This window comes from Arachis ipaensis, chromosome B09, assembly GCF_000816755.2.
Source record: "Arachis ipaensis cultivar K30076 chromosome B09, Araip1.1, whole genome shotgun sequence".
Classification (NCBI taxonomy): domain Eukaryota; kingdom Viridiplantae; phylum Streptophyta; class Magnoliopsida; order Fabales; family Fabaceae; genus Arachis; species Arachis ipaensis.
In genome coordinates, this window is record NC_029793.2 from 116,142,760 (window position 1) to 116,150,901 (window position 8,142).

Genomic DNA, 8,142 nt, shown 5'->3' on the forward strand with positions numbered 1-8,142 from the left:
GGGAATAGCCTGAGCCTAGAGTTAAACAACAGAACCTTTTGTCCTGGTTCAAAGACTCTAGATGACAGCTTTCTGTCATGCCACTTTTTTTATTTCTCTTTATAAAGCTTGGCATTTTCGAAAGCAGTGAATCTGAATTCCTCTAGCTCATTCAGTTGGAGCAATCTTTTTTCTCCAGCTAATTTGGCATCAAAATTTAGGAATTTGGTTGCCCAGTAGGCCTTATGTTCTAGTTCCACGGGCAGATGACAGGCCTTTCCATACACAAGTTGGTATGGAGAGGTCCCTATAGGAGTCTTGAATGCTGTTCTGTAAGCCCACAGAGCATCATCCAAGCTTCTTGCCCAATCCTTTCTACGGGTACTTACAGTCTGTTCCAGGATTCTTTTTAGTTCTCTGTTAGAAACTTCAGCTTGCCCATTTGTCTGTGGATAATATGGAGTCGCCACCTTGTGGCGAATCCCATACCGGACCATGGCAGAGTAAAGTTGTTTGTTGCAGAAGTGAGTGCCCCCATCACTAATTAGTACTCTAGGGACACAAAACCTGCTGAAGATATATTTCTGGAGGAACTTCAGCACTGTTTTAGTATCATTGGTGGGTGTGGCAACGGCCTCTACCCATTTTGATACATAGTCGACTGCCACCAGAATATAAGTGTTTGAGTATGATGGTAGGAAAGGTCCCATGAAGTCAATTCCCCATACATCAAACAACTCAATCTCCAAGATTCCCTGTTGAGGCATGGCGTAACCATGAGGCAGATTACCAGCTCTTTGGCAACTGTCACAGTTACGTACAAACTCTCGGGAATCCCTATAGAGTGTAGGCCAGTAGAAGCCACATTGGAGAACCTTGGTGGCTGTTCGCCCACCTCCGAAATGGCCTCCATATTGTGATCCATGGCAATGCCATAAGATCCTCTGTGCTTCTTCTCTAGGCACACACCTACAGATTATTCCGTCTGCACATCTCTTAAAGAGATAGGGTTCATCCCACAAGTAGTACTTTGCATCAGTAATTAATTTTTTCTTTTGTTGTCTGCTGTACTCCTTGGATATGAACCTTGCAGCTTTATAGTTTGCAATGTCTGCAAACCATGGTGTTTCCTGAAAGGCAAACAAATGCTCATCTGGAAAGATCTCAAAGATCTCAATAGAGGGGGGGACTCCCCTTCTATTGGTTCTATCCGGGACAGATGATCAGCCACTTGGTTTTCTGTCCCTTTTCTGTCTTTTATTTCTATATCAAACTCTTGCAGAAGCAACACCCATCTTATGAGCCTGGGTTTTGAATCCTGCTTTGTGAGTAGATATTTAAGAGCAGCATGGTCAGTGTACACAATCACTTTTGATCCTACTAAGTATGATTTAAACTTGTCAATGGCATAAACCACTGCAAGCAATTCTTTTTCTGTGGTTGTGTAATTTTTTTGGGCATCATTTAAAACATGGCTAGCATAATAAATGACATGCAGAAGCTTGTCATGCCTCTGCCCCAGTACTGCACCAATGGCGTGGTCACTGGCATCACACATTAGTTTAAATGTTAAGTCCAGTCTGGTGCAGAAATAACTGGTGCTGTGACCAGCTTGGCTTTCAGAGTCTCAAACGCCTGCAGACACTCTATGTCAAACAGAAATGGCATGTCAGCAGCTAGCAGATTGCTCAGGGGTTTTGCAATTTTTGAAAAATCCTTTATAAACCTCCTGTAGAATCCTGCATGCCCCAAAAAGCTTCTGATTGCCTTAACATTAGCAGGTGGTGGTAATTTTTCAATTACTTCCACTTTAGCTTGATCCACCTCTATTCCCTTGTTTGAAATTTTATGCCCAAGGACAATCCCTTCAGTCACCATAAAGTGACATTTTTTCCAGTTTAAAACTAGGTTGGTCTCTTGGCATCTTTTCAGAACAAGTGCTAAATGGTCAAGGCAGGAGCTGAATTAGTCTCCAAATACTGAAAAGTCATCTATGAAGACTTCCAGAAACTTCTCTACCATATCAGAGAAGATAGAGAGCATGCACCTCTGAAAGGTTGCAGGTGCATTACACAGACCAAAAGGCATTCTTCTGTAAGCAAATACTCCAGAAGGACATGTGAATGCTGTTTTCTCTTTGTCCTGAGGATCTACTGCAATTTGGTTGTAACTTGAATAGCCATCCAAAAAGCAGTAATATTCATGACCTGCTAGTCTCTCTAGCATCTGGTCTATGAATGGTAAAGGAAAATGATCCTTTTTGGTGGCTGTATTGAGCCTTCTGTAGTCAATACACATGCGCCACCCTGTAACTGTTCTTGTAGGAACCAGTTCATTTTTTTCATTATGAACCACTGTCATACCTCCCTTCTTGGGAACAACTTGAACAGGGCTCACCCAGGGGCTATTAGAAATAGGATAAATAATCCCAGCCTCCAGTAATTTGGTGACCTCTTTCTGCACCACTTCCTTCATGGCTAGATTTAGCCGCCTCTGTGGTTGAACCACTGGCTTAGCATCATCCTCCAATAGGATTTTGTGCATGCATCTAGCTGGGTTTATGCCCTTAAGGTCACTTATGGACCACCCAATAGCTGTCTTGTGTGTCCTTAGCACTTGAATTAGTGCTTCCTCTTCCAGTGGGTTTAAAGCAGAGCTTATGATCACTGGAAAAGTGTCACCTTCTCCCAGAAATGCATATTTCAGGGATGGTGGTAATGGCTTGAGCTCGGGTTTAGGAGATTTCTCCTCTTCCTGAGGAAGTCTCAGAGGTTCTTTCAATTTCTCTGAATCCTCCAAATCAGGCTGAACATCTTTAAAGATGTCTTCCAGCTCTGATTCGAGACTCTCAGACATGTTGACCTCCTCTACCAAAGAGTCAATGAGATTAACTTTCATGCAGTCTTTTGGTGTGTCTGGATGCTGCATGGCCTTGACAGCATTCAACTTAAACTCATCCTCATTGACTCTCAGGGTTACTTTCCCCTTTTGGACATCAATGAGAGTTCGTCCAGTTGCTAGGAAAGGTCTTCCTAGAATGAGAGTAGCACTCTTGTGCTCCTCTATTTTTAGCACTACAAAGTCAGTGGGAAAGGCGAATGGCCCAATCCTGACAATCATGTCCTCAATCACACCTGATGGGTATTTAATGGAGCCATCAGCAAGTTGGAGACATATCTGGGTTGGTTTAACTTCTTCAGTTAAACCGAGCTTTCTGATAGTGGATGTAGGTATTAGGTTGATGCTTGCCCCAAGATCACATAAAGTTGTCTTGGTGCAGTTACCCTCTAATATGCATGGTATCAGAAAGCTCCTGGGATCTTTAAGCTTTTCTGAAAAGCTTTTCAGAATGACTGCACTGCATTCTTCAGTGAGGAGAACTCTTTCAGTTTCTCTCCAATCCTTTTTATGACTCAAGATCTCTTTCATGAACTTGGCATAAGAAGGTATTTGCTCAAGTGCCTCTGCAAACGGAATCTTTATTTCAAGAGTCCTGAGATAATCTGCAAAGCGAGCAAATTGCTTATCCTGCTCCTCTTGGCGGAGTTTTTGAGGATAAGGTATCTTGGCTTTATATTCCTTAATCTTAGTTTCTGCAGGTTTATTTCCTACAGAGGTGGTTAGAGAAGCCTTTTTAGAGGGGTTGTTATCAGCACTTGTGTATGTCTGATCCCTCACTGGCATTTGAATGCCAGGGTTAGAAGCTAGATTGGCGTTGGACGGCAACTCCTTACTTGTTCCTGGCGTTTGAACGCCAGAACTGAGCTTCCATTGGGTGTTTGACGCCAACTCCTTGCTTGTTTCTGGCGTTTGAATGCCAGAGTTATTCCTCTCTGGGCTCTTACTGTCCTCAGAGGGATTTTGAATAGCAGTTTGTTCATTTCTTGGCTTCCTGCTACCTTGAAGCGAGGTATTTAATATTTTCCCACTTCTTAATTGAACTGCTTGGCACTCTTCTGTTATTTATTTTGATAACTGTTGTTCTGTTTGCTTCAACTGTACCTCCATATTTATATTAGCCATTCTTGTGTCTTGTAGTATCTCCTTGAATTCAGCCAGCTGTTTTGTTAGAAAGTCTAATTGCTGACTGAATTCAGTAATTTGTTCTGCAGGACTAAGTTCAGCAATTACTGTTTTAGCCTCTTCTTTCATAGAAGATTCACTATTTAGGTACAGATGCTGATTTCTGGCAACTGTATCAATAAGCTCTTGAGCCTCTTCAATTGTCTTTCTCATGTGTATAGATCCACCAGCTGACTGATCTAGAAAAATTTGAGCTTTCTCTGTAAGCCCATAATAGAAGATGTCTAACTGCACCCATTCTAAAAACATTTCAGAGGGGCATTTTCTTAACATCTCTCTGTATCTCTCCCAGGCATCATAAAGAGATTCATTATCTCCTTGTTTAAAGCCTTGGATGTCCAGCCTTAGCTGTGTCATCCGTTTTGGAGGGAAGTATTGATTCAGGAATTTTTTCTGACAGCTGTTTCCATGTCCTTATGCTAGCCTTAGGTTGGTTATTTAACCACCTCTTAGCTTGGTCTTTTACAGCAAATGGAAATAGTAATAATCTGTAGACATCCTGATCTACTTCCTTATCATGTACTGTGTTAGCAATTTGTAAAAACTGTGCTAGAAACTCTGTAGGTTCTTCCTGTGGAAGACCGGAATACTGGCAACTTTGCTGCACCATGATAATGAGCCGAGGATTCAACTCAAAGCAACTGACTCCAATGGAGGGTATACAGATACTGCTCCCATATGAAGCAGTAGTGGGGTTAGCATATGACCCCAGAGTCCTTCTGGACTGCTCATTTTTGCTTAGGTCCATGATGGAGAAAAGGGAATTCATGTGAATTGCAATTAAAATATGTTTTTATTTTTTTATTTTATAAAAAGAGAATGAATACAAAAAAAATTGAAATAAAATAACTAGAAATTAAATATAGATTTCGAAAATTAAGAAAAAAAATTAAAACTAAAATAATTACTTAATTAAGAAGATTTGAAAAACTTTGGATATGATTTTTCGAAAAAGATTTTAAATTTTGAAATAGAAATCTAAATTTTAAAAGCAATTTTCGAAAATTCACTTTAAAATAGAGAGAAAAGATATTTTTTATTTTTGAATTTTATGATGAAAGAGAAAAACACACAAAAGACACAACTTAAAATTTTTAGATCTAATGTTCCTTATTTTCGAAAATTTTGGAGGGAGACACCAAGAAACACCAAACTTAAAAATTTTAAGATCAAAACACAAGGAAGACTCAAGAACACTTTGAAGACCCACAAGAACAACAAGAACATGAAGATAGAACACCAAACTTAAAATTTTTAGAAAACTAAAATAAAATTTTCGAAAACTAAAGAAAAATCAACAAGAAAACACCAAACTTAAAGTTTGGCACAAGATTTATTCAAAGGAAAATTGTTTTTGAAAAAGTTTTTAGAAAGAAAATTCCCAATTACCAAGAATATAGGCACACTGCTCTAGCCAATTGAGCTATAAATTTAAAGTGTTTTAACAAGGTATTTAATAAATAAAAATTTTTGAAACTAAAAATTTGAAAAAGCATGAGAAAAACAAGAAAAGACACAAAACAAGACAAACCAAAGATCAAACAAGGAAAATAAACAAAAACAACTTGAAGATTAAGAAAGAACAATGAACACAAATTCAAAAATTTAAAAGAAAATAAAAACATGTAATTGACACCAAACTTAAAATATGAAACTAAACTCAAACAGAAAAACTCGATTATTAGTTTATAAAAATTTTTCGAAAAATCTAAAAAGAGAAAATAAGGATTAAAAAGAAAATTTCAACCAAAAACAATAATATAAGACTCTAAACCAAAAAGAAAAATTTTTTCTAATCTAAGCAACAAAATAAATCGTCAGTTGTCCAAACTCGAACAATCCCCGGCAACGGCGCCAAAAACTTGGTGCACAAAATTGTGATTTACACTTTTCAGAACCCCGCACAACTAACCAGCAAGTGCACTGGGTCGTCCAAGTAATACCTTACGTGAGTAAGGGTCGATCCCACGGAGATTGTTGGCTTGAAGCAATCTATGGTTATCTTGTAAATCTTAGTCAGGAAATCAATTATGATTATCAGTTTGAATTCCGAAAAATAAGAGAGCATGAAATAAATACTTGTTATGCAGTAATGGAGAATATGTTGGAGTTTTGGAGATGCTTTGTTTTCTGAATCTCTGCTTTCCCCCTGTCTTCTTCTTCACGCACGCAAGGTTCCTCCTATGGCAAGCTGTGTGTTGGTGGATCACCGTTGTCAATGGCTATCATCCGTCCTCTCAGTGAAAAGGGTCCAAGTGCGCTGTCACCGCACGGCTAATCATCTGTCGGTTCTCACTCCTGCTGGAATAGGATCCATTGATCCTTTTACGTCTGTCACTACGCCCAACCTTTGTGAGTTTGAAGCTCGTTATAGTCATTCAATCCCTGAATCCTACTCGGAATACCACAGACAAGGTTTAGACTTTCCGGATTCTCAAGAATGTTGCCAATGGATTTTAGCTTATTCCACGAAGATTCTGATTAAGGAATCCAAGAGATATTCATTCAATCGAAGGTAGAACGGGAGTGGTTGTCAGGCACGCGTTCATGGATTGAGAATGGTGATGAGTGTCACGGATCATCACATTCATCATATTGAAGTGCGAATGAACATCTTAGATAGCAAGAAGTGTGTTTGAATGGAAAACAGAAATAATTGCATTAATTCATCGAGACACAGCAGAGCTCCTCACCCCCAACAATGGAGTTTAGAGACTCATGCCGTCAAAGAGTACAAAGTTCAGATCTAAAATGTCATGAGGTACAAAATAATCCTCTAAAAGTTGTTTAAATAGTAAGCTAGTAATCTAGGTTTGCAGAGAATGAGTAAACTATGATAGATAGTACAGAAATCCACTTCTGGGGCCCACTTGGTCTGTGCGGGGGCTGAGACTTAAGCTTTACATGTGCTTAGGCTGTTTCTGGAGTTAAACGCCAGGTTGTAACCTGTTTTGGGCGTTTAACTCCAACTTGTAACCTGTTTCTGGCGTTTTACGCCAGACTGCAACATGGAACTGGCGTTGAACGCCAGTTTACGTCATCTATCCTTGTGCAATGTATGGACTATTATATACATATATATACATACAACATCCCAAGCCATGACCTATTCAAGAAGTCCCTAAGCTGGCACCCAGGCTAGCTTAAACTCTATACTCACCTAATCCCTCTAAACTATTAAAGCGAGGAAAAGTACGTTCTAGGTCTTCAAAACTCAAGTCAAGTGGAATATCATCAAAAGATGGAACATCATCTACTACTCCTCTGCACGACCATATATTGCCATATGATGTCTCTCACGTACTTCATCAAGTAGCCACATAACAGGAGTCTTGTATGCAGGATTTTAGTTAAAGTTTGCATATGAACAGGGTGCTGATGTTGGCTGGTCTCACAGTATATACATATAAACAGAGAACGAAATTCACCCTAGACTCAAAAGACTACCTAGAGCGAAATCCTCTTTGTGGACCGATCATCAGCGAACTACGGAAAGGTACTCATGCTTCCATCTGAAGGGGGAAAGGAGAGAGAAGGGGTAAGAACTAGGGAGTTCTTAGAATGGTCGGGGTTTATAGTTAAGTCCATTTATAATGTCCGTTTGCAAGTTTCTAAACCCTTTAAAAATCAATGGTTTAACAATAAAAAATTCAAAACCTTTTTAAAAGAAATCAGTTAATTAACCAAAAATCTAAGCTCCCTTTTCAGATAAAAGAATCTTAAAAATTTTCTAATGGTATGAATGACCAACCTGTTCCAAACATAGGTTCATTAAGTCTATGTTGAACCAGCTTGATATTTTATACGTTACTAAACCACAACTCAAACTAATCATGGCCTCTAGCCTGTCACATAATCAATCATGGTTTCAGGCCCAAACAACTCAATCACTTCCAATTCACCACAACTCAACCAATTTCAGTCACAAACACAAGTAATAAGGTTCAAGCACAATCAAGAGCAATTACATCAAGTATAGCAATTAGCAATTAAGCAGACTTATTCACATAGGCAAACCAATTACAATATGCACAAATAAGTATAATGCATGTCTGGTCCTACTGCAGGTAATGAGCTCAT